Source organism: Excalfactoria chinensis, chromosome 1, assembly GCF_039878825.1.
Source record: "Excalfactoria chinensis isolate bCotChi1 chromosome 1, bCotChi1.hap2, whole genome shotgun sequence".
NCBI classification, from domain to species: Eukaryota; Metazoa; Chordata; class Aves; order Galliformes; family Phasianidae; genus Excalfactoria; species Excalfactoria chinensis.
The window spans coordinates 37138964-37166793 of record NC_092825.1 but is presented as its reverse complement, the minus strand read 5'-3'; the positions used below and the strand labels follow the sequence as shown (position 1 = coordinate 37166793).

The following is a 27830-nucleotide window of genomic DNA, read 5'->3' as shown; positions in this document are numbered from 1 at the left end:
TAGCTTTTTCCGATGTACTACCCTATGCTTTCTACTATGACCATATCAATTTCCAGTCCCAAACTTGCAAAAAGCGATGCATATTTCAATGAGGGCACAAGAATAAACTGTTCACCTGAGCATTCAGTGAGGCACACAGATTTTGCAATACCGAATAACTGATTTTGGCAACACTGGATTACAGAAAAATAACAGCAAATTTTGCTAGCCGTTTTTGTACCTTTCAACATAGCTATGTTCCAGCCCTAGCTAGTACTTCGCTGTTTTCTATATGGTGTGCTGTGCTGCTTCTTCCTCAGAGAAAGCTTGACTTGCAATGAGAAACACAGAAATTGTAATGCTTTTTTTAGGCCAGAATTCCAACTGTCTGCCATGAAAGGAAAGACAGAACAAGGTAGAGCCAAACACAGTTTTCCTCACTAGAAGCCTGAAAGCTTTTTACAAGAAGCTGACTGCCTTCCATGTCAGAATTTCTGAGACTCTTGCAGCCTGTTCTCTGTAGAGCCAAGTAGTGAGAACAGATGCCATAGTTTGAATTCATATTGACTTCCTAAAATTACATTTCTTAATCTGCTGGTACTTGAAGAACAGCTCTTTATATCGGCATTTTGTATTTCTATATTTACCTACCTATTTTCATACATTTTGTTGTCACAAAGTAAAATCTGCGTCATAAATAAATAAATAAATAAATAACTCCTTGGGTTAAAGGAAGAATTGTTGGAAAAAATTACCCCAATAGCTCAAATTTCTTTATGAAAAATGTGTACATCTCCCTCAGATGAGATCTTTTTCACGCACCAGATTCCACACTTAGACATTAGCTGCTGTGGAAATTTTGTCAACTGCAAATAGCCAGGAAGGCTCTTGGGCACACAAATCTGTCAGAAATTCTTCCTTTATCAGCTTAATACTACCCACTGGCATGAAGAAAATGAGTCATATCCTAGCCCTGTCCCTGGTTAAATTGATTTAGGTAGACTGAAATTACATGTTTGAAAACAACCAGAGTTCATACATACATAAATTAAAAAGCTGTTAATTTATCCTGATGGAGAAGGAATTTGGCAACGTGATTCATTTACATTCCAGGGCACAAACATTGTTAATATGAAGGTCAATGAAGAAGAGAGTTGACCTTCCAAATAATTTGTTTTAGTTTTGAACTGTCAGATTCTATATATGAGCTATGAATGTAGAATTCTGTCTCTTGCCATATAAAGTGACATGTGTTTTGTTTCCCAAAATGGGGTTCTGCAGAAGCTCAGAGTGTAAGTAAGTGTCACTACACTGTGAATTGCGCATTCTAAAGCAATTTGTAAGGTTATTGGTGGAAAAGATTATACCATTATTTCTGTCAGTGTGGAGTTGCTGCTAGTAAAATGAGGTATAAAAAAGGAATATATTTTATACAAATAAAGAGCCAAATAACCTTTCTATATTCTTCCTCTCAATTATTCTCCTTCTATTTCAATACAAGGAAAAAGTTGCTGACGGAAAGCTGTTGAGGGCAGACTTGGAGACAGTACTACAGCATTCTGAAAGCACTCTGTCAAGTTGTTTAATGCAGATTCACTGATTCTGTCAGATGCCAGGAACACACTGATTTGTAATTGTCATGCTGATGAGCTATGTTAGTACAGGCTCCACTCTTTTAACTATTTTTTTAATGAACTACTGGACTTAGGTCAACTATTCTCAACTACAGTAATTTGTTAGTTATATTAAAGAGATTGTATTCTATAAAATATTGGTTAGTCAATATGAAGAACTGCTTACAGACTCACCTGTACAAAAATGGTTTTGTTAAAACTGCAAAAGCAAGCAGTTGAAAGTTTAGAAATACACAGCCTTCATTTTGCCCCCTGGTTAATCCATCCATCACACTAAATTATTCAAACTTCACCAGAATTTCATATCCATATTATGAATTTCTCAGATATGTTAGATTTTTTAAAGCGGTTCATAACAACTGCTTTATTTTTTTTTATTTTATTTTTTTTTTTCATAAAGTGGACAAATAAATTTGTATCACAAGCAGATGGCCTGAACCATCAAATCTGCAGGGGGTATTTTTGCCATACACTTGAAGTGTTGTAAGTGATAGCTACACAGCTGAGAGATGAAAGTAGGTATTCCAGCTGCAAGGAGCTCAGGTTAAATTCTGTGCCTATATGGAAGATCCATGAGATGATAAGAGACAGGAGAAGGAAAGCATGGTTTTACAGAAGGACACAAAGCAGACATAAACGAGTGATAGACGAGTTGACAGTGAGGTGGGTTGAGAACTGGCTGACTGGCAGAGTGCAGAGGGTCATCACTGGTGGTGCAGAATCTGGCTGGAGACCTGTTACCAGTGGTGTCCCACGGGGGTCTGTCCTGGGTCCGGTCTTGTTCAATATCTTCATCAATGACCTTGATGAGGGGACAGTGGCCACCCTCAGCAAGTTTGCTGATGATACAAAGTTGGGAGGATTGGCTGACATGCCTGAAGGCCGTGCTGCCATTCAGTAAGACCTGGACAGGCTGGAGAGCTGGGCAGTAAGAAACCGGATGAGGTTCAACAAAAGTAAGTGTAGAGTCTTAGTGAGGAAGAATTGCATGCACCAGTACAGGGTGGAGGATTACCTGCTGGAGAGGAGCTCTGCTGAGAGGGACCTGGGCGTCCTGGTGGACGACAGGTTGGCCATGAGCCAGCATTGTGCCCTCATGGCCAGAAAGGCCAATGGCATACTGAGGTGCATTAAAAAGAGCGTGTCCATCAGGTCGAGGGAGGTGATCCTCCCCCTTTACATTGCCCTGGTAAGGCCTCATCTGGAATACTGTGTCCAGTTCTGGGCTCCCCAATACAAAAAAGACGGGGACCTCTTGGAAAGAGTCCAGTGGAGGGCCACAAAGATGGTGAAGGGATTGGAACATCTCCCCTATGAAAAAAGGCTAAGCGAACTGGGTCTGTTTAGCTTTGAGAAAAGATGAATGAGAGGGGATCTAATCCAGGTTTATAAATATCTGAGGTGTGGGGGCCATAGTGGTGAGGCCAGTCTCTTTTCAGTGGTACATGGAGACAGGACAAGGGGAAATGGACATAAGCTGGAGCATAGGAAGATCTGCACAAATGTGTGCAAGAACTTCTTTACGGTGAGGGTGACAAAGCACTGGAACAGGCTGCCCAGGGGGGATGTGGAGTCTCCTTCTCTGGTGATATTCAAGTCCCGCTTGGACGCCTACCTGCGTGGCCTGGTGTAGGGAACCTGCTTTGGCAGAGGGGTTGGACTCGATGATCTCTAGAGGACCCTTCCAACCCCTACAATTCTGTGATTCTGTGATAAACAGAAAGAATCCATGAGGAATCCACGCTTAAGTTGGATAGTTTAAACAGTATGTTGTAGTCTCATAGCATTCAGATGCAGCTCTTCTCTTTCAGACTCAGTGTTTCAAATCACAAAATCTTACTACAAAAGCTCTTAGAAAGCAGACTAACCCCATGGGAATTTCTGGCCAAACTGGAGAGAAAAAAAAGAAAAAGAAAAAAAAAAAGCATAAGGAGAGAAGAGAAATTCAATTAAAGTTGAACTACAAAGGAAATATTTTCGTTACATATTTCCAATTTAATTTATTTCCATTTTTTTCTAAATTTATTTTTAAGCTTTGCTGCGTCATCAGAGATTTTAAGTAAGCCGAAAAATAAGAAAAAAATATGTTTTCCAGATATCTACTTCACATCCGATACTACTTTTATGGAAAATTTGCATGATCTACCAAATCAGCGACAAGTATCCATGAATAATGCAAACATCGGAATGGATGTGAATGAAGTTCAGTATTAACTACTGAATCTAAATACTTCGACTTCATCAACAGCATTCTGGATGTGCCAGGTCTTTCTCTGATCAAAGAGACAAAAAAATGACACTGCAAAAAAGTGAGGCTTTGACATGAAATATGACTTTATGTAATACTTGACATTCATCAAACAGTTTGAAAAAGTATGGCACTTGACTGCAACCACAGTGTGATCAAACTTGGGCTCAGAAAACTGAGTGAGTTTGGTAAATTTCCAGTTCTTCACTGTAAGCAAAAGATTTAATTCTAATAGACTGCATTTTAATCAAATCTGAGAAGCATTTTGAAAGACAGATGTAGAAGTTCTTCTCTAGGGCCTTAAGATAGTTTTATAAATAGATGAAATAAAAGCTGAATTGCAAGAGAAAAAGTGAAAGCTGTTTTGGGGGACAGGAAGAAAGAGTTTTACTTGCAAATGTAGAAGTTATTATGAACACGACACTTGAAAAAAAGAGAGAAGTGAAATGGCTGACATATTACAAAAGGCAAAGTCAACTTCTGAACAGGGTAAGGGGAGAGCTTGCATATGATTTTTTTTTTTTTTTTAGTTTCTATATTTCTGAGAAAAGAAAGCAATTCTGCATTTTTCGTTTTCCTCAGTTAGTGGAAAAGTAAAAGAAAGCTATTAGAGAGCCAAGACATTTGGCAGCTATTGATTACGCTTCCATTGAGTAAGAGAGGTAGTAGATTTTTCTTGTGATTATTGACTTTAAAATACCAAGAACACGGCCGAATGTAAAATCTGAAAATCAATTGCAAAAGCTGCTATCAAGGAAAATAACTCAGAATAAGCACAAGACAAGATTTTACACTCTCTCTCTTTTTTTTTTTTCCCCCAGTAAGCAATATTTCCAGTTCAAAATCCATTTACACTAACTAAGACTAATGCATCTACTCAAAAACTCATTAATATTAGAAATGTAGTTTTTACTCTAAATACAAGACTTTGTCACAGCCCTATGTTTCTGTCACTGCTGTTGCTGGCTAATATTTAAGTTGATTCTGATTTTCAATAATCTGCCCATTTATTTTAAAAGTAGTATTATAGATGGTATCAAACAGAATGGACATTTTGAACAGCTCTAACAGCACTGTAATTATAAACAGCATAAAAGATACACAGATGAAGATCACAGCTGTTTAAGTATGGACAGAGCTACTTCAAAGACAGATGTAATGTGGAAAAAAAAAAAAAAAATACATGAACATATAAAAATTTAATCCCAAACCACAGTTTTACCCCCAGTTGAAAGTTTCCCTTCAAATCAGTAACATGCATAATTTATGGTCACCATCACAGATATTAGCACAGGGCTTGTACTGTTAAACCTGAAATGTGCTTGACAGTGGTATTAGTGAAACCTGTACAGGAACAATGCCAATAATACTTGAGGAGTAGCTAAGAAATTAAAGGAAATTTTTTCACAATTAAATAAAGGAAATTATTTTTTCACAATTTTGTGTACCAAATAAATTATCCTAAGTATATAAAAAAAGGAAAACAAAAAAATTACTTGAAATGATGTTGTTCCTCCTTTTTAAATGAATTTGACTTGAACTATGTGAAGTTACCAGCTGATAAAACTCTCCCTTCGCAAAGTCTTGGCTTTTACTAGTATTCTAACATAATGCATGAATTTATTTGTCATAAGACTGGGATGAAATTAATTATATAAAATTAATTAATATGATTTACATATTAAAAGAATTTTAATAAAGAAAATATCACCATAATGAAGAGGGTCAGGCAGGGTAAGAATATGGACAGATGACAGCAACATGAAATTTAATGCTGGAAGTATCACATACTTTGTGGAGATAAACCAAGACCAGCACAAACCTGCAAACAGAAAACATGGCAAAAAGTAGTAGTAGTCACTTGTACAGAGTCATGAGTAACAGCTGTTTGCAAAGGCCTTGGTGTGCATAAACAAGGGGATTAGTTATCAGTTGAGAAATAATGGTTCAACTAAACAAAATCCTCATGTCAGAGACTATCTAACTTCTCTGGGTTTTAACCTTTGTAACACCTGCATATATATATTTTAAAGACTCTGAGCTTTCCTTACAAAAATCAGATAAAACTGACTTAGCCACATACCTTTTCAGTGGCAAAAATGTGTGATTAAGGCAATCCTAATAGACAACATTCAAGAAAAGATCAAATCTGATGGAAGAAAATTGTTTACTTGGAAAGGAGGGAAAATGTGCATGAGTTGAAATAGTCATAAGACAAGGACAGTAGTACCTATTAAAAGGAAATTAAAATTTATGTCATTATGACATGGGTCATCGTCTTTCCAAAAATTAAATATATATATATTGCAGAGAAAACCAATTAGACAAACCAAATTGCAGAGAAAACCAAATTAGACAAACCAAATTGTTCAGCCTGAAATATATAGACACTTTTTTACCTCCTCAAAACAGTACTCTCTTTGAACACAAGCTTTTCCCAAATGCACATTCATTTAGCAGGTAAAAAGAAACTCAAGTATTCTTAAAACCTTCTGTAGCTAATGCTTATCATGCCAGGTTTACTACGCTTTGTCCTTTGCATGAGTTCTCTGTTTAAAAAAAATCAAACAAATACACACCACTTTTTCTCTTGAAAAGGAAAAACACTGTCTATAGTCTAACTTCTTTCTTTCTTGGTAACTACAATCTTCTTGCCTTATCAGCTTTTGTTCACCTTTCTCAAGTTTATCCTACTCTTTAGCCATCTATTCTTCAGATCTTGTTTCTTACTCGTTCAACAAAAACAGGCATATCAAAATGTCTCAGTTCTTGATTTCACAAATTCTTTGAAGCTGCTCCCAAACAACGTGATCTATATTAGGCCCCAGCATAATCATATTCAGATCATTCCTAAAGAATCCATTTTGTGAATCACAAATCCTAGTTCTCTCTACTTCCACTACAACATAGTATAGTAATGGACAAAAAGGTAATTTTGTAATGAAAGCACTTCATACAGACATCTAAGTGCATCATTTGGCTGCAAGATCTGAAACCACAGATTGTTTTCAGTGAGCAGAGTGCAAGAAAGAGCCAATACTCTTGTACCTTGGATTCCAGCTTCTAATAATATGAATCTGAATACACTGTATCTGGAAAGCACAAGCTGGACTGATGCAGTCTACAGGAAATCTCAATAGGAACTTCCACTCATCATCTGATGATGTTCCAACATAAGCCTTTTGGTGATATTAGAACACTATTTCAACTGCAATGATATGAAGCCTTCTAACACTAATGGAAATAACTCATGCACATTTTTATATCTGCTTGTTCTGGAATGTATTTGGATATTTTACACGTATTCAAAGGTAAGGAAGGTATTCAAAGGTAAGGAAGTGCTGACCATACAAAGAGAAAACTGAGACAGAAATATTGTCTCTATGGAAAAAAAAAAAAAAAAAAAAAAAAAAAAAAAAAAAAAAAAAAAAGAAAGAAAAAAAGAAAAGTGGTAGAGGATTTGGAAAGTGTTCTCTCTGGACACAGATTTATCTTCCATAAAACTCACAGTATAAGTTGCCAGACACTAACAAGGAAGTAGGTGCTGCTATCTCAAATTAAAAATTACTCATGATCGGTTGAAGTGAAAGAAAAAAGAGTATTGGGATTGGGTGGTATCTGCACATTAGCTAACACTTCTTAGTACTTCTGCATCCACAAACTTTCCAATATATTTTGTGTGCTATTCTTATTCAACACTAGGTCTTCTGCTAAAACATTATCAATGACTCTACACAGTACATGAAGCACCACAGAAACAAAAAACAAACAAACAAAAAATTAGGCTAGAAGTCTCAGTAGATGTGAGATTATAGCCTCTTTCTTACTCCCCACTCACTGAAAATATTACTAAGCTTCCTGCTCCAAATAAATATCCAAATAAATATCAATCCATAGCAGACAAAATGGGAATATTAAAAACAATACACAAAATATTTTTTACTTCAGAAAGATCTTAATTAGCTACTCTTATTACTCATGTTTGTCATACATATATATATAATATATATATTGTCAAATGTAAATTGGGTCACTATTTAATATCTCAATTTCAATCTTTAAACAGGTAAATTTAACATTTATACACTCTAAAAATCAATGTACTTTGAATGCTAGCAACATATTAGATAGCCTATCACTATCTATTCAAGTTGTGAAGCCTGCTCCAGGGAAACATGAGGTCCTAAAATGTGATGTAAAGCATTTTTATTTCACTTATTTGAAGTAGATATTTCTGTTCCTGAACTTACTTTGAAATCTATCATAAAAATGAAGAACTACCTACATTCAGTGTTATTGACTTTCTACATACAGAATGTGACACATTATGGCTGTGGTTTCAATATATAAAATTTCTAATATAATCTCAGGAATGATCTCTGCAATCTTGCAACCAAATCTATCCCCATATATACAACTGATGCTAAACATCACCACATGGTTACGCATATACAAGGGCTGCTCAAAAGGTAATGCCTTCTATTTTATTATGTTGGCCAATGACATCAACCAGCAGTGTGCACTTATAGCCCAAAAGGCCATCTATATCCTAGGCTGCATTAAAAAATGGCTGGCCTGCAGGGAAAGGGAGATGACTGTCCCCTCTACTCAGCACTTGTGATGCCCCTTCAGGGGTATTGCATCCAGGCTTGGGGCCCCCAGCACAAGAAAGATACAGAGCTCTTGGAACAAGTCCAGAAGAGGGCACTGAGATGATCAGAGGGCTGGAGCACTTCTCCTATGAGGAAAGGTTGAGGGAACTGGGCTCGTTTAGCTTGGAGAAGAGAAGGCTACACAGAGACCTCACTGTGGCGTTCCAATACTTGAAATGGGTGTATAAACAGGAGGGAGAATGACAGTTCACATGGATAGTGACAGGACAAGGGGGAATGGCTTTAAACTAAGACAGGGGAAGTTTAGGTTAGATATTAGGAGGAAGTTTTTCACACAGAGGGCGGTAGAAATTGGTTGACAGAAAGTAGTGTAGAAGCACTGTCTAGACCCAACTAGATCATAGAATCATAAAATCATAGAATGGCTTGAGTGGAAGAGGTCTCAAAGATGACCCAGTTCCAACTCCCCTGCTGTGGACCAGCCACCAAAACAGTCACTAGATCAGGTTGCCCAGGGCCCCACTCAGTCTGACCTTGAACACCTCCACAGGTGGCACCTCCACAGTTCTTGGAGCAACTTGTTCCAGTACCTCACTACACTCTCAGTCAGTGTTATCCCTGACATCTAAATCTCTCTAATCTAGATATCCACTTTTTTTATTCAAAACTGTTTCCCCTTTTCCTATCACTCTCAGACCTTGTAAAGTGTCAGCTTCCCTCCTGATTATAAGCTCCAATTATTATGAGCCTTCCCTTCCCCTACTCTATCTAAAGTTAGATTCAGTAAGAATTATCTTCAGATAGTTTTTACTACCTTCCAGGCATGGACAACCAAAGCTCTCATTGGTCAGCTCCTCCCAACCTATTTTAAATGCCAATCTATTACGGTAAACCAAAGAGAAATTAAGTAAATGAACTGGTTGGACATGACCTCAGGGGTGAGGACACAAACCTATGCCTTCTCAAGTCAACTCACTTCCATCCACTGTCAGATTTCTACATTAAAACAGTATAATAGAAGAAGTACAACTTCTGGAAATTATCAATTAAGCTTCAGCTAAGTTAAAAAAACGATCAGGATGTAAGGCATGAAACAATGAAATATGAATGTTGGGAGAGCACACTTGTAAGAATGTTTGGCACTTCTGCTTTTTCATCCAAAATTTATAAAGTGTTCTGTAGATTTAATCAAGAAGGCAAGCTGAGTATTTTATCTAAATCTTCATGCACATCTCTAAATGTTGCATCCCTTTCTCACAAAATTCCTATTTAAACAGACAAATATATGAAGAAGCCAATACTTCCACTGTTTTAATATCATATGTAATGGTAGCATTTTAAAGTAGTACAGAAGAGAACTGTTGTAACATTGGGAAACATTCAGAATATAAATAAATTAGTGGTGAACTCCAGAGTAAAGCCAATATGAACCAGTCCTTCTATGAATGCAGCATCATGCCCAACGAAAAAATAAGATCATCCTCCAAGAAGTCTAAAAGCTTTTCTGCCTCTTCATGTTTATAGAGTGCACATAGTTGACTGGCAATTTTCTTACAACTATAAAGCAGCATAAGAAATTTGGTATGTGACCCTTTTGGGGAATATGAGTTATTTCCTACTGAGAAATTACCTATTGTTTAATGGAAAGTCATTGATCTCTGCTCACCACCTGCTTAGTCCAACTGCTTATTTAACACACTGGGTGATAGCAACACTTCATCTCAGAAATTACCCTTGCTGAAGCTAATGAACACCATGTTGCAATTTTAACTAGATTCAGATTTATCACTAGCCCTAGCCAAGCTGAGTTTCGTTAGTCACTGACAGAGACTAGCGTGTTTGGCTAGCATTTTAATCCACAAATTCTCTCACTGAAATCAACATAACCAAATATGTAAAAGTTGGCATAGCAATTCTGGGATACAATGTCTAATTCAAGGTGTCATCCTTTCAAGAGATCTGTGTACAACAATTGGATTTAAGAAAATATTTTTAGGATGCCTTTATGCTACTACGAATAATTCATAGACACATATCCCTACCTGTAAATCTCAAATTAGATCTGTCTGTGAGGCCTACATTAAATGTCTCTGCTAAACTGTATTTTGAGAGGGAAAACAGACTCCTTGACTTTGCTCAAAATTACTTATATATGAGTAAGACATTCTCCTGTAAAAACTTTGTAATCTAAGAAACGCCTGATCATGGAATTTACAGATTTAAAAGAATACCAGAAGACAGAAGTTATGTAGAAGACTGCTGCCCAAGCACTTGTACCTCTTTTAAATCCTTCTCAATTTCAAGAAACGTATTGATTTGCATTGGAAGCAGCTGACTTGCAGAAACCAAACAGACTGAGAAAGTGTCTGCTCAGCATTATCTTCTTTGTGCTGCTCAAAAACAAACACAACAAACACTCCTAAGCAGCCATAAGAATAAGCCAGTATTATACACACAGCATTCCCATACAACATTATCCACACAAGAACACAAACTTATAAGGTTGGTAGCCTTCCATACTGCTTACAGATGAAAATAAAATGCACGTTTTAAAACACTGTTGACTGTAGCAAGATCTGAATCTTTCTTTCAGCAGTTCATACAAAAATGCATTAATACAGAAATAACCATTTAGTTGCTAGTGGAAAAAGAAGCAGCAGAATGCACAGCAGCAGAGATATTTTAAAAAGATTCAACTTTGTATTTGTACATAACTGTGCGGTAAACAAGTGTTTATTTGCTGGGTGATTTCTGAGCTCAAAATTATACCAGGCGTACCCTCATATATGAATGATGTATTGGCAGCAGTGTAATGAAATTTCAGAGCCAACACCCTTCATTTATAACTAGTTTGTGCTGAAACAATTTGTCAGTCTTATTTAACTGTTGTTATTTCCTGCAAAGCAAGAACACTAACTGATGCAGGTTAGAGTTCTTCTGTCAAATAAAAGCAGTAACAGCTGTCTTTCACAAAGTACTGTAAGAATACCTCGCATCTTTGTTGCCAAAACTAATCCCATATTGTAAGGATTACCACAAGCTGTCATGTTTCTGTTCTGTCTCTGAAAATACAGCTATTTTCTCTGTAGCTTCTCTATAAAAACTGCAATTTTTATTTACAGAATAGAAAGAAATCCCATTTCAATTCTGCTGTCTGTCCTAACATGGAGGCAATGGACCAATACAACAAGATGGAAGCTCTCTCCCCCATCCTTACCTTTTCCTTCCATCATCTTTTTTTTAGTTCTATTCCAGAATGCTTTAAACCTTACATGCAAAAGCCCATATATATCAGATATCCTTGATTGTCCTACTTGTTTACTCTTCTCTGAAGCACCATAACAGATCCTCCTGTCCACCCTTTCCTGTATACACACACTTCAAAAATCTACTGCACAGTGTGTATGACGTTTTCTCTTGGACATCATCCAGGGGTAGATAATTGGAAAGTAACAGTTGTTTGCTGCTCAGCTTTTTTATTTTAGATAAAGCTGTATAGCCCTGTGTGCTTTGGTCAGAAGATTCCCTATTGCCTATGCTTTTACAGCTCACTTGGAAGCCACAACAAAAGTTGGACCCGGTATGAGAACTGAAATGCTTAACACCTTTGATACCCAATGTGCATTTTCTCTGTCTAAGACAAAATATATCATCCTTGATCACTGGATATACATCTTCCATATCTGTGACAAGTTTATCAAGGGTATGGTTTTCCCACAGCTGTTCACATAACTTTATCAGAGAGGCTGTTAAATAATCATATGATGAGCTCAGAAAATCCTAGTTTCTATCTCTGCTTATCCTGAGACACAGGCTCTACCACACTATGTACAGACTCTTCTGCAGCACATAGTAGTATAGCTTAAAATTGTTTACTGCATCTATCAAGGCCTACTGACAGCCTATCAGAAAGCCAAAACTGCTTCTACATTTCTCACACAGCAGATTGACAGCATTGTTCCCTTCAGATCAGATGCCCTGCCAGTGAAACACACAGGTCTCTCCTCATGGTTTTCAGAAAGCATTGAATCTGGCTGCACAAGAACTAGAAAGTCAAAGCCTTAGAGTAAGACAAATGTGCACATATAGCAATGTAAAGTCAAAACAGACAAATATTCCCAAAAAGATATTGCAGCTTCTAAACAAATATTTTTTAGAAAGAATCTAATGTATCATGTAGAGTAAATTTCCTTCCATGGCTTGAAACATGATTTCAGCAGCCTTAGAAATTATTTCAAATTTTGTCAATTCCATTCAAGCTTAAAATATTACCAATTTGCAGCATGCTTTTCTCCATTTATGTAGTCTTATAATGAAAGCTTTTAAAATGAAAATGGAAATTATTTCCAGTGTACTGAAGAGTAACTTTTTTAATTACGAGATTTAGAAAATTCCCATATTGAGAAGCTCCGATTATAAATACCTTGAAATTTGAATACCAAGGTCTGTAAACTCAGTTTCTTCTGGCTGGTTTGAGTTGGACACAGGACAAAAAAAACGCCTTAAAATATTTTTAGTATTCCTATGTAATCCCAGAACCAGACTTACTATCTTCAATAATTTTTGTCTCTCAAATAATTGACATTTTTTTCTGATTCAAAACTATAGTCTTTTACCTACATACACAGTGCGTTTTTGTGCCAGACACAAAATTAGAAATTAGTGGACAAATATATTTGAACATAAAAAATATTCTTTTTTTTTTTTCTGTGATATGTTTAACTCTTACCCCAAAACTTCCAATATGCACCTATATAATACATACAACAGGATGTACTTATTGTCCATTTCATTACTCACGAGTGTCTCACAGAAAGTCACATATTTAGACATTTTCTATATATAAAAAAAAAAATAAAATCCATCAGTTTAAAACATTTAAATTAGAAACTATGTAGTGAGATTTCTGCCTATAGCTGCCCATATTTATATGCACAAGTCTTTAATAATACGGTTGTTACACAGATGAGATTGAGTTCTATGATTATAATTCTACACTTCTTCTTTTCAACTAAACACTCTTATCTATAAACACCAGATTATAAAGACTATTTTCTCTCTTTTGCACTGGTTTCCTATTGCCATCACATCTTCTATAGTTTGTGGAAAGGATCCAAGCCTTATGTGCCTTGAAAAGTTCAATTACTATAGCTATGAAGAGAGATAACCATGGAGATTAACAATTAACAATATATTCCAAAACATGTTTGGAAAAGGGAATAATTCCATGAATGAACAAGAGGATCTGTTTTGGCTTGCTCCTTGTTTGGACAGTGATTTATTTGGTTTTGTGGACGCACTTCCTATCCTAACACTGTTTTTATGATCTCTGTTGCCTGAGATATCTGAAAAGCTAAGTCTCATGCAAAGCCTTGATGGATGTCTAACTAATGCATGTAGTCATTACTTTGTATTCTCCTTCTTTATTACATTTTCAGAATCAAAAGGAGATAAGCATTACCACAAGCCACTGTTATCAATATCAAGGAGACATACACACAAAAGATGTTTGAACAAAATGAAATTCTACATGTCAGTAGCAGACAAGCTGCTGTTGGAAAGTGCCAGATAATTAAATTTTACCGAGAACCACCAATTTTGGACCTCTCATAGTGATGTGATCTGTCAGGCACAGATAAGAATTTGTATTTTAAAAATAGATAAGGTTTCCAGATGATATATATATTTTTTAAGGTGAGAACAAAATAAATCAGTCATTTGAACAAACAGTTCCAACCAGTCTGTAGTACCATACAGAACATTGGTAGGGCCATTATGTTTCTGACATTGTGAAATATATATTATAAATAATAAAAGCAAGAAACAGTGTTAACCCAACTTTACCACAGAAATCCTGGGACAACAGCAGAGAATGAATTTCATCTCAGGAAAGTATTCTAATCAGTGGTCTGGAGAACACGCAGCAATAAAACAGCAGGTGGGCACCAGAAATGAACATGGCATAGCTGCCTGACCCTGGTCATCCACCTGCCATGTCTTATGAGCACCTCCAGCATGCTCTGGGGTTTGCCCCCCTCTGTGGCATTGAGGTCTCCTTCTTCCATACCTAGTATATCCTGGACATGCAAATTCTGGATTCAATGAAAATTAAAAAGATAAATATAACTTTTGAATACATCATGGGATTTATTCTGTTTGTGCTTACCGTCGTACTTAGAGAGAAGAGCTCCTTTGCAACTGGTATTGTTATATGAACACAAAATAGGTGTCTGCGAGATGAGAAAAAAGTTTCAAGGTTCCAAAGATTAGTTAATAAGAAAAAGTTTTCAAGAGTATCCTGAGAAAATTACCTTTACTTTCATTCACTGTTTAAACTGTTTGAGAGAAAACCTGGGGTATGGAGTGTTCATACACTGGTGCTGTCAGGAGGCTGCAAGGCTCCTCTGTGAGGAGAGGCTAGGTGGCGCCATGCTGGACACAGCTGGGCCAGCAGACAAGCTGGCGGCACCTAAAGGAATATGGATTAGGAAAGGGGAAGACAAGCAGAGAGGACTGGGGAAAAAATGTGAGAGAAATAGTTCTGCAGACAACAACATCAGTGAAGAAGAAAGTCAGGAATTCTCCAGGCATCAAAGCAGAGCTCCCTTGAATCCTGTGAAGCAGGTTGTCCCTCCACAGACCATGAAGAGGACCGTGCCAGAGAAGATAATCACACTGCAGCCCATGGAGTGCCCATGATGGTGCCAATCTTAAAAGACTGTTCTTTAAGGAAGGAGCCATGGTGAAGCAAGGAAAGGTGTGAGAAAGAAATGGCAGAGGAAAATTGCTAGAGACTGAGTACAGCCCCATTCCTCTACCCTCTGTGCTGCCTGGGGACAAGGAAATGGAGGAGTTAGAAGTGAAGGAGTGAAGTTAAGTCTGGGAAAAGGTGGTGACTGGGGAGCTGGTGTCATAGTTTTTTTCTTTCTCATCATCCAAATCCATTTTAATTGGCAATAAATGAAATTGGTCCCTGTCTTGATTCTGACCTATGAGTTTTTCCATCTTGTTTTCTGCTCCTGTCCTGCTTGAGGAGGGGAAGTAAGTGTGTCTGGGTGGGCATCTGGTGGCCAGCCAAGGTCACCACACCTAGGGATCTAATCTGGGAACTGATTATACTAATTTGGGTAGCTCAGTTATATGAAAGTGACTGGAGCTCATTATCCATTACAATACAGAGCACGCTGCCATTAGTGATGTGTCATTTGCTACATGGAAGGAGAATGGTGGTGTCAGCACCCACTCCCTTCTGTCCTTCTCTGTAGGTTAAGTATTGGAATGCTTTCAGGAGCTGCTTAAACAGATTTAGAGCTTTGCTGCTGCCAAGACAGATGATATTCTGCCCTAGTTCCTACACGCACATAACTATTATTTCTTGTATGTCAGCAACACGACCAGTCTGGCTGAAAACTATCCCATTAGAGCTTAATACTAGAACAACAAAAGAGGGTAAGATTACAATTTCCAGCAAAAGTGCAGTTTTGGGATATCATAAAACTACAGCCTTAGACTTCTTCAGAGTCGTGATTTCCAATCTACCTCACAAAATAACTATTCTAGATAGGTTTGATCCACAGCTGTTCCCCTACCTCTACACTGGAGATGTTTCAAATGCCCTATGTATACCAGACTTTAAGATTTTTTTTCTTTTTTTGAGGGAACTCGTCACAAAATTTTATGTGTACGACTTGACGAAACCTATGTTGGGACCAGAGGACATTCCAAAACACATTAAATTTATCTGCCTCATATTTGCAACCTCTTTCTGACCTCTGACATCAACAATTACTTCAAAAATTGGTGTAACCTCCTGCAGTAGTTACATGGAACACAACTGGGTCTATGAAAAGAATTCCTATCCGTTTATCTCTTTATTATGCCCTACACGTGTTTTTTCTTCCCCTTAGAATCTTGCAAGAACTCACTGCTACAATTCTTATAACAATACAAATTCCCAGTAGTTTTGATTTCTGTAGACCTCTTGGCTCCCTCCTGTCGTGATAAGGTGGAACTTCTATCCAGGCAGTTAAAAACATAATATTCTACCCAGGTATAATATGCATTTGTAAACACTTGCTTTCCCCACAAATCCAAGGTTTTTCTCCTGTTTTTCTTTTCTTTCATTTTCTCTCCTTTTCTCTCCTTTTCTTCTCTTTTCTTCTCTTTTCTTCTCTTTTCTTCTCTTTTCTTCTCTTTTCTTCTCTTTTCTTCTCTTTCATTTTCTCTTCTCTTCCCTCCTCTTTTTTTCCAAGTTCTTTTACTTTTCAGGTTTTTTTGCCTGACAAAAACTGATTCCCCCCCCCCCCTCCCCACCATCCTCCACATAAACATATGCAGGAAAATGAAGTCTATTTCCTGACCATCGCTGATGCTGAGATTGACTGAGAGAAACAGCAGGGATTCCAAGTACCACCTCTGGCTCAGTGAGCTGGCTGTTTGATTGTTCTCATTTTATTTAACTGCTATGTATAATTGCTGCAGTTTTAGATTGTAGCACAATATATGCAGCACTGTGGGAAGAAAGAAACCTTTTTTGCACCAGCAATTTCATTCTCCTTAAAAGGGAGAGTAAGACCTACATTTAACTATATGGCTTTGTGAAAGTTTTATTTTCGCACAAAAAATCCCTTGGTATGTCTGATTCATTCTCCATGGCCAAAAACCAGAGATCTCATTGCAACCAGTGTTGCCACTATAAAATGGTGGGTTATTTTCTGCCAAGAACATTATACAATTTAATAAGTTTAAAAATGAAGTAAATTTTGCATTAATGCGTGCTCTGTTTCTAATGGATTAATGTATCACAGATCTATGCAAAAATCAATTTTCACTGTTGCTTAAAGGTTTACCTTAAAGGTGGAAATGATTACAGAAGGCAAGATACATCCATCTACAGCCTAGGGAGTTTCATTTATAAGTGGAAAGTTGAATCCCAGAAGAGAAATTAAGTGAAGTATTAGTTCAGAAAAAGTTAAAAACATTAAACATACTAAAAAAAAACAACACTGTAATATGAACCTCCAAAAAGAAATACTAATACCTATTGAAAGCCTTTTGTATGAGACAGGTCTACAAACGGTGGCATTAATCACAACAATGCATTAGCTCTTGATTCTTGAATACTGTCATGATGGCATGTGAGTGACTCTCCAGTACATAGGACTGTCATCCAGAAAATCCAGAAACATAATACAATTATTTAAAAAATGAAGATGGGATAAATTGGGGAAGCATCATTTTTCTCTAACAAATTAAAAAAACATTCTCCAGTTTGTGATGAGATTAAGATTAGTTTGAAAGACACTTTTTTTAGTGAGATTTGTTGTGAATAAGTCCTATGATATTCTCCTCCAGTCAAATTCACTGACTGAAAAGGAATTTCATTTGGAGTCCTACTTGCTTCACCATTGTTAGCAGAGTATAACTTGCATGAAAATGAAACAGGAATTCCAGGGCTTGCTCTTATTTTCCCGAAAAGAATTCATGAGTGTTGCTATAAACTGGAATGCAGTTTTTTGGTACTAAATGGGGTCAGAGCAATGAAAGCATTGGTCTGGGGTCTCCTCCTGGGGCCTCCTATTTACAAACATTTCTCTGTGCTCTTTGAGGAGCACCACTCTGAATTTCTTGAATGCCTGAAACAACTACATTAGAAGTAACAACTCCTGTAACAGGGGACAACTGCTCTTATCCTCATTCCTATTGTCACATAAAAGCAAAAAATAACTCAAAAATAAAAACACTAAACATATTTCTAAAGAAGCATTTCCAGTTCAGATTTGCAAAGAAGATCCTCAGGTTTTGTTGTATCTTTAAGTATTAAAGTATTAAAGTATAAGTATTTAAGTATTTGTTATAGATTTATTTATTTATTTTTAAATGTTCCTTATGTTATTCATATTTAATTTTTCTTTGGAATTGCTTTTCCTCTTCATATTTACCTTACAGACATTATTTTATTTCACATTCCTAAGAACCTTATTGTAGGGCACGGGTATATTTGTATAATCTCCTTAGTAGCAATCCACCTCAGGGTGTAGGACAGTCAAATGTGCACATGAGTCTTTGAAGCTATTGTTCAGACAGAAATTCAGATCTCAAAACATTTGCCTTCATTTAGATTACTTTGAGTTATCTATGATAGCAGATATAAACATTGGTGGCATACTCCCAGACACATTCACAGACAGTATTTCATATTCTCAGAAGAAACTGCCTGTAACTGAGAGACACAAGATGGCAAACAGAGATGGAAATTAATTTTATCACTGTGATGAATATACTACTACTTCAATAAAATTCATTTGCAAGTTTTGATGGAGCATGAACAGATGCTGGGGAATTAAAAAATAAAATATTTTTTCAATCTCTCTCTCACTCTCTCCCTTCTTTTTCCACAGAGGATTCAACACAGAGCTGTACTTTGTTTTATTACTGAAAATAAAAGGTAGGCTTTGGGCAAAATGACAGCCACTGCAAAAATCACACATCAAGACAGTCTCACAACAATCTGCTCTACAATACAAAAGAATAGCAGTATTCTCTCCAAGTAAGTTATTTACCTTGGGGACAATTCACTTTGAGGACATATTGCTTTGCATTTTCTTGCGGCCTTTCATTTGTTTTGTGGACTTTCGTTAAAAAATGCCCTGACATTTCATTGTCTTTATGTGTTGTTGCTTTCCATTTGACCTGTGAGTGATCTGCAGTTCCACAAACTCTCTGTGAAACATCTGCACAGACAAACAGAAAACGTATAAAAAGTTCTAACACAAATGAAGCCTTAAAGCCCTTATAAGTATAAACAATTAACTGGTATGGGAACTGTGACATGCAAACAGAAGCCCCATATGTATCTTCAGAATACACAGACACTGTTTTCATCTATTAAAAGGGGTGATTTCTGTGCAATGATTTACTGAAATTGCATCAAGCCCAGCATTTATAAGGAATCCTAATAGAACAAGATTGTTTCTCTTACTCTTCTCCTCCCTGGAGGAAACATGAAAGCAACCAGATGAAGACAGGCTATCAAGGCTACAGCAAGCAACTCTACTTTTATTTAACTTACTATGAAAAGTATTCCCACAGTTTCTTAAAAACTGCTTTTTGGATTAATTTCAAAAAGTCACCAAAACGAGGAAAACTGAAACAAAGTTAAATAGGGTAGTAATGTATTTTCACTGCTGACTGTTGAAACATTTCTACATGAAACAGTTGCAAAAACAAATGAATTTCCAAATCATAGAATCATAGAATTACCCAGGCTGGAAAAGACCTTGAAGATCATCAAGTCCAACCACAGCCTAACCTTAGTACCCTAACTCTAACAACACTCTGCTAAATCATAACCTAACACTACATCCGAACAGTATAATGCATCCAAAATGTATAAGAATACATCCAAACAGTATAAGAATACATCCAAAATGTATAAGAATGTATAAGAATAGCAGTTAAGTGACCTTGGAACATATCTAAAACAAAATAAATTCCATTTCCCATCACAACAATAGTTAAATAGATTTAAGTTAGTAGGATGAAGAGGATTTTTATTTACTGATGCCTATGAGTACTGTGCAGTTCTACTAACAGTCTTTCAAAAAGGAATAACAGTCTCTTACCAACATGATTTCCTTACAGGAAATAAAGACTTCATTAGTAAATATATTCATGTCTGGACCCTACTGCTCACAGTTAACATAATCACGATGTAAATTCCATTTTATTCTCCTAAAATCAGAAAAGTCAAAATATAGGGTCTAGAATGCAAGACTGATGTTATAATCATAGCTATCACAACTGCTAATTTTAATGTGCTGTCTACATCACTGGTACAGGAGCTTATGAAATGACTACAGCAGTGATATGACTGACTGGTAGAGATGCAGTTGTACAAACATTAACTCAAATGGAAGTCATTAGCTAAAAATGCATGGGAGACATATTACATCTACAAGCTGAAAGATCTCAGTAATGTAGTATATGCAGCTCCCATTGCTGAAGATATTCACACGCAAAAAATATATGAGCACAAACTACTGAATGGATAAACCAGACAAATCTTAGTAAGAAATGATCTGTATACTGGTGCACAATGGCAGATGCCACAGCATATTTTTTTATGATGCAAGGCTGCTCAAGATCATCTATGCATAATGAACCATGACAGCTTGGGATTTGACAAAATGCAAGTTGATGGTGAGAACAGGCAAAAAATACAATTACTTTACGAACAGCCAACAAATGCATACAAACTGCTTTTTTGTCATTCATGTAATTTTGAAATAATTACGTCTTCCTACAAAATTATATGTTCGCCAACCTAATAGACACTACATCTGAAAAGCTAAGACTTTAAGCCATTTACTACCTCCATGTTTTTCTAGGAAAGTGCCATCCATTAAAGCATTAACAGAGTACTGAAGGTAAAAGAATCCATGTTTGTTTAAAATACCTTATATGACTGGCATCAACGCAGTTTTCACAGGGGAATCTGGAAAGGCTCTATCAGTCAGTCTGCACTTTTCTTCACAGCTCAGAAGAAGTCCTTTTTCTTTTCTCCCTTTAAGAGAAAATTAAGACATTCCATGTAAACATTTCCTGTACCTACACAGCTGTATTTTCCATCTTTGCTCACAAGCAATTGCTGCTTAACAAGTATTTTAATTATACTTGGTTTGTTCAATGCCTTTCAGCTGCTGATTGTCAGAAGTTGATTATCACAGAAGTTAAACAGGTTGTTAAAATACACAGAAAAAAAAGACATGAACAAATTTCCTTCATCATGGACTCATTTGATTTGTATCTTTTTCTTTTCTTTTTTTGTTTGTTTTGTTGTTTTGTTTTCTGCCTTTTTTTTTTTTTTTTTTTTTTTTTTTTTTTTTTTTAATGTGTTCCAATATTATATCTGTCTGTGGATTTACCCAGTTAGCCAAGTGTGGTCAATTGCAATGAGGGCACCTACAATATATTTTCCATTTTCCTGCTGCTGTGTCCCCACAGGGATCCTTAAGTTAGCATGCTCTCTGATTTCATTCGATACCAAAAAGATCTGGAATCGTACTTCTATGTTTTTGGCTTTATTTTTTTTTTTCCTTCTTCTATACACAACTAGATAATTCAAAACAGTTTGCATTAAAGGGCAAAGGTGATCAAAGAAAATTCAATCTTTAGATTTGAATAATTTCTGGAGCTACTCAGCTTATGCCATACATCATTTTTCTTCTACAGAGTCTCAGATTCTGATAAATGAAGAGAATTCACCTAGTTTTTTCCCCTCATCTCAGTCTAGAAGCTCCAGCAAAGACTGAATGCATACAGTGCTGGACACTGTTTAAACAAGACTGTTGGAGATTTTTAAGATTTTAATAAATCAACTCCTTAAGATGGGCAGAGGATAGAAAAAAGTGATATCAACACGTCTGTCACAAAGGAAGCTGAGTGACAGAATTAACTAATATGCTGAATGTCACACAAGAAATCTAGCTTAATGAATCTTCTCAGTCTTAACTATTTTTAATCATTCAATGCCTTCATACACCATAACAGCTATCCTCAGGGCTCATATTTCACACATGATAATACAATTATTTTCCTTAGTATGAAATATGGACATTATTTCATTCTGCAGGTCTTGGTAACAGTTAAAACAGTAACAGTACCTAGGAATATGAATACTTCATGCATATTCCAAGTTTTATTGCATACTGTAATCTTTAATGCAAATACTTCATTGAATAATTCAGAAGTTTATTGAAAGTATTTTTAATAGTTTTCAAGCTCATTTTTCACTATTTATGCTCTAAGAAATCAATATTATTGACTAAAGCAGTAAAAGCAATGGTAATTTCTATAAATATATAATTAGCTTTCTAAATTTTTAGGGAGTCCAGCTTATATTTACAAAGAATACTGCACTGAATTTACTGTCAAAAAGTTATGGGGCAACAAGGAAATGAATAAGGAAGAGGAAGGCAACATTCTCCAAATAACTCCAGAAGCAAGGGCTTAAGAAATAAAGGTCAGGAACAGGTAGCTTAAAAATGTTCTGGTTTTCACAATGGACCATGATTTTGTAACTTGTGGCTGTCTGGTTAGAACATAGTTATTTAACAAAACAACAAAGTGAAATTAAACTTACTAGATCCAAACTACAACATTAATAAAACAATACTGTTGCACTGTCAAATAATCAAAATGTAATTCAGCCTCTTTCTGATGCTCTCTAATTCAAATAAGCCACATATTTCAGAGTGGAGCTACACTTATCTTGCACCTATCTTCTTTATTCAGGGAATTTAAGGGGCCCCCTCCTTCCTGCACTTTGAGCACTTTGTAATTTGTATACTAGAGTACATTCTTATGTTTTGGTTTTCATAGTGGAATTTTTTGGAAGATTGAAAATAAAACATTAATGTTTAACACCTAATAATGGGTCCCTATATTTTATTTTTTTCTTTTGAGTTTTATTTCCTGAAACACACATAGCATACACTGCATGTTCCTATATACTAGAGTACAGTTCTCTCTGAAGTCTGTTCACTTGCCCTTCTGGCTCATTTCTCAACCAGTCCCAGCTAGAATAACTGTCTGAGGCTAATGGACGTATGTTGGCAGCAGAAAGCCTGCAACACAAGTATACAATTCCTTATTCAATCTGTTCTCCCTAGAGCTCCCTGCCAACCCTCTTTCTGCCTGGTCTGTCCCAGTTTCCCACCCCATGCCCAATTTGTATGTCCCTTCCCATTCTTTATGTCGACTACCAGTGCCTTCACTACTTACACTCTGGTCACCATCTCAGCTGCTCAACACTGACTGCTTTTCTCCATTACTAGGGCAACTGGGGACCCATCATGTACATGTAAGTCCAGCTCTCACTGCTGAAGCTGACTCCTTCCTATCATGTGATATTCTTTTCTCAGTCTTCTTAGGCTGGCTATACAAGTGGCCTCCAACTGATATATATTAATAGAGATATTAATAATAATAATAATAAAAAAAAAGAATCCTAGTAAGAAGTAAATATTTCCAAGGAGACAGCAGTTAGCCTTTGGGACTCAGAAAGACAAAGGTAACCTAATCAATAAAGTCAGTTTTAATATGTTAATAAAGGTAGCAGGGAAATATGATCCATGTTTCAACAAGAATTTTCAGGTTTTCTTGGAGGTTTCAAACTTCTTTTTACAAGTCCCTTGGGTAGCAGAATGAACCTTTCTCACTTATTGGATGAACAGTGCATAATACTTTGTGTAATGAAATTAAGCAGCCTGAAATGCATGTGAACATTACTAATGAGACAAAATGCATCACAAATGCAAGTTTGCCAGAATACTAATATCTCTGCAGAAAACATGGATGAATCTTCCACAGAGATGCAAACTGCAAACAAAATCAACAGGAAAAGAAACCATCAAAAAGTTTATTTTTTGCATTTTGCATCTTACTTTTTTAGTTGCATAAGGAAGATATTTAAGATAGTCACATATTTTAAATGCACCAGTCTTTCTCCATCAAGAATCAACATCCCCAGTAGTATGAATCTTGTGGTGAAAAAAAAGTAAAAAAAAAAAAAAGTTGCAATAACAAAAGATGATGGGAAAAGGCTTCTATTTTTATTATTTATTTTTTTTTATCAAGAAAGGTCAATGATCAATTTATGAAGGATGCTGCCAGAAACACAGGAACATGAAGATAAAGTCACTTTGTTCTTTTTACGACAAAAGACCTCCACAAATCAAAAGAATGACCCACAGAAAAGATTAACTGTTCATTTCTATAATTTGAGCTAAAACGAGGGTATTGTAGCTTCTCCTTAAGTGGTGCTCTGTAGCTGAAGGGTCCAATTTGGCCCTGCATGCAAACCATAATAACACTGGCTGTTTACACCTGCAAACGTCTGAGATTGCCCACAGCTACATTAGAAAGTATAAGCTGATTCAAAAAGCGGAGGTATTTATTTGTGCAGTTTTACAACGTCTTTAATCTGCCTTCTCCAGCATAAATGATTTGGATATATTGACTCAGATGAGTATTTTCTGATGGTCAAGATTTTTTTGTACTATAAAACTTTATTTGATGTATTTGAAAGAAAACAGATACCACCTGTGATCAACAATCTAAGGACATCTTGTCAGCAAAGTAGAAAGGTCGTTTTGAAGGTAATGCCTCCTATTTATTTTCATGGAAACTGCAATACATACAAAAAAAAAATAATACCATTTGATAGAGCAAATTTTCAGCTACAAAGCACTATTTTTTCTACATAATTATCCCTATTAACTGTGCATTTTCACCAGAGATTGAACTAGAGTCTGCATGTTGCACTCATAAAAATCTGCACCAGCAGAGGTGACTTGTCACTGCTGCTGAAACTCGCCCCCTACCACCTCACTGTGCTCACACTCACTGTTTGGTCTCCAGAAACATACAGCAAGTAGTGATGAATGTCAAGGGGTGCTATTTTTTCTGCACGGAGGAATCCAGTTCTACACATTCACTTCTATGTCAGATGCCACTCTGTCAGATTGCCCCTCTGCTGCCATATGTCACATGGCAACAAAACATAACAGAACAGTGATGAGAAAGTTCAACCTCTATTGCCATACCACCAACATCTGCCTCTGTTTCATGAGCCAAGAGAATAAAATAGGAGGCATTACCTTCAGAGCAGCCCCTGCATTTTAATCAATATTCAGAAGCATACAATTTATTTTATCTACATATGTTAGTAAGTTAATAGTATGTTCCACTGTTGGTGTAATAACACAGCTGTAGCTCATCTATCACATCTTTGACTACTACATGCCTCTATTAACTGGTGCTTGCAGTACAATTTGGTGATGCAGAACATTTTTATTACCAGCATAAATGGCAGCAACCTAAGAATTGTACATTCTTTAATCCCTTCAGCTAGTTTTCAAATTATTTGTGCATTAGTTTCCCCTTTTCAAAGTTCAAAGTTTTTAGAAACATGCAAAGATACTGTACAATTTCATGGAGTTTGACTATTTAGCAAAAACATCCAGCAAATTTAGCTCTGAAAAAAGATATTTCATTACTATGTTTCTGTTGACTTCTAACGATGTTTTTATCTCCTAAAAAATCAACTATTTTTTTTCAGTGAAAAGCATGTTAAGGTTATCTCTGCTCTGCAACAAGCACAGGTATCCATACAGCAGCATGTAGCTAGATGGTTATGAAAAACCTGATGGCTGACATCTTTGAGTCACCACCCTTCAAGAAAATGTGCCTGTCCCTATATGACACTATTCAAGCTTATACGTGTTTTCTAGCCTCTCTGGTCTTGGTAGGACAATTTAGACTCTCCCTTTGGGGATATTTTTCCACAGGAGAATTTGAACTTTAACTGTTGCGTTTCTATTAAGTTATACACATTTTAGGAAGGAAGTTTTGGTCACTTTTTATTTCTTTCTCAAAACCAGCAAGCAATAAACATATGCAGATACTTTAGTTTGCAGTGGCAAAGGCATCGGTCTTGATATTGTCAGTTAACAAATATTACCATACCTTATTGGTCTTTGTGAAAAACTATATCATTATTACCTTCCTACTTCCACCTCGCTTACATAAAAAGGTTTCTTAGTAACACGCTTTCACTTTATCTCAGATAATTAACCATGAAGTTTTGTACTACAGCCTAAGCAGATTGTTACAGACATCTTGTTTTGATCTCCTAGAAACTTCTGTCCTTCACATGAAAGCTGAAGCACGCAATAGAAAGTACGAATCAATAGTTCACTGCAGTGTGAGCACTTCAAATTTATATGATTTCCTTGTATTGTGCCAAGTCCTATCCCAAAAACTTTCATTCTGACCTCTCTTACCAACACAATTCCATACTGATCAACTAATTTACTTGCTACTATAGAACAATTTCAAGCTTAAACCATGAGTGTGTCCTTCAATTTATGAAAGACATCAAACACAAGATCAATCTGATGATATAGATCTCACTGCAGATGGAAAATAAACTTTCTTTTCATTCTAAAGTGAAAATAATCTGATCACATAAAACTAACAAGCTGCCAAAGGGTAAGTTTCTGAGGTTTTGTTTTCCACATCTGTGCATGTGCTCAATTAGCAATTATTAAGTCAACTGATGTGACCAGCTGACAAACTGCAATGCCAAATTAACAGTTTAATGTTCTTTGATGACATCCAGCTGATGTATAGTGTTCCACTCTGAACCTATAAATTTCTGCATGTCTTTTTAGGATGTCAAAACCATCTTCACAAATTTTGGCAATAGAAGCTTACTTTTTATTAAAATTCTGTATTTTATTTCAGATTGGATTCTCTTCAAAACAATAGCTTATTATCCAACCAGATTGGAAATAATCTTTTTCCCCTACAAACCACTATAATGTATTGATTTACCATACATCTCACATACATAAAGAAAAATAAATAAATAAAAAAAAATCATTTGCAAAGTGTTGTTTCCTAACTACAGCACTTAAGAGGAAGGTTACTATTTCTTCTGGCAAAGATTTATGAACATAAAAAAATTGTTGTTGCCATGAAACTATTAAAAAAATATACAATCAAATTAGAAATCTCAAAAGACACAAACCTCTCATAAGCGTCCAGGCAGAGCTATCTCACAGCCAGGGATCAGATAAAGATTTTAATTAGCTCCCTTGAAAATTGCTGTTCACATTTAGAATGAACAAAAGGTTCATCATCACTTCTTTCTCATCCACTATCCAGGTAGCTTTGTTATCTCTATCCACTCTATAACTCTAAACTCAAACTATCAGCTAGATGCACACATAAGGAAGTCACATTCTGACAATGGAAAGCTTGGACTGTGAGTGCTATGAGAGTAGGAATCCTACAAGGAGAGGCTGAAAGATGTGGGACTGTTCAGAGTGGAGAAGAGGAGGCTCAGAGGGATCTCATCAATGTTCACAAATACCTGAAGGAAGAGTGCAAAGAGGACAGGGCTAGACTGTTTTCAGCGGTGTCAGAGCCAGAACAGGAGGTAGTGGGCACAAACTGAACGCCAGGAAGTACTTCTGAGTTGTGTAGAGTCACCTCCTTGGAGATCTCCCAAAGCCACATGGATATGGGCCTAGGTATATTAATGCTCAGTGAATAATTTCAGACCAGGTAGGATATAGTAGAAATACCATTTTTAATCATGTTCATTTTTTCACTGAAGTACCACTCTTTTAAATACAAAGGAGTTCTATAAAGCACCTAGTAGCAGATGAAAATAGTCCATATTGCCATATTATGTGTGGTTGAAAGTGAAATGCAGTTTTATAGTCTTTCAGTCTTCCCCTTAAATGGGCATTATGAAAGATCTTATTGTAGATTGTATCTTTATTT

General features: G+C 36.2%; 1 protein-coding gene across 5 annotated transcripts in view; it reads right to left on the bottom strand.

Moving 5' to 3' along the window:
* The window catches only part of SYT1 (synaptotagmin 1), a 337265-nt gene that overhangs the window by 239423 nt on the left and 70012 nt on the right, over window positions 1–27830 (bottom strand). For 3 of the 5 annotated variants that reach the window (XM_072329810.1, XM_072329803.1, XM_072329836.1), the window contains exon 2: window positions 20932–21039. The exons of the other annotated variants lie outside the window; for them this stretch is intronic. The gene's annotated coding sequence lies outside the window, so the exon portion shown is untranslated. The remainder of the gene's footprint in view (window positions 1–20931; window positions 21040–27830) is intronic. 5 annotated transcript variants of the gene reach the window in all.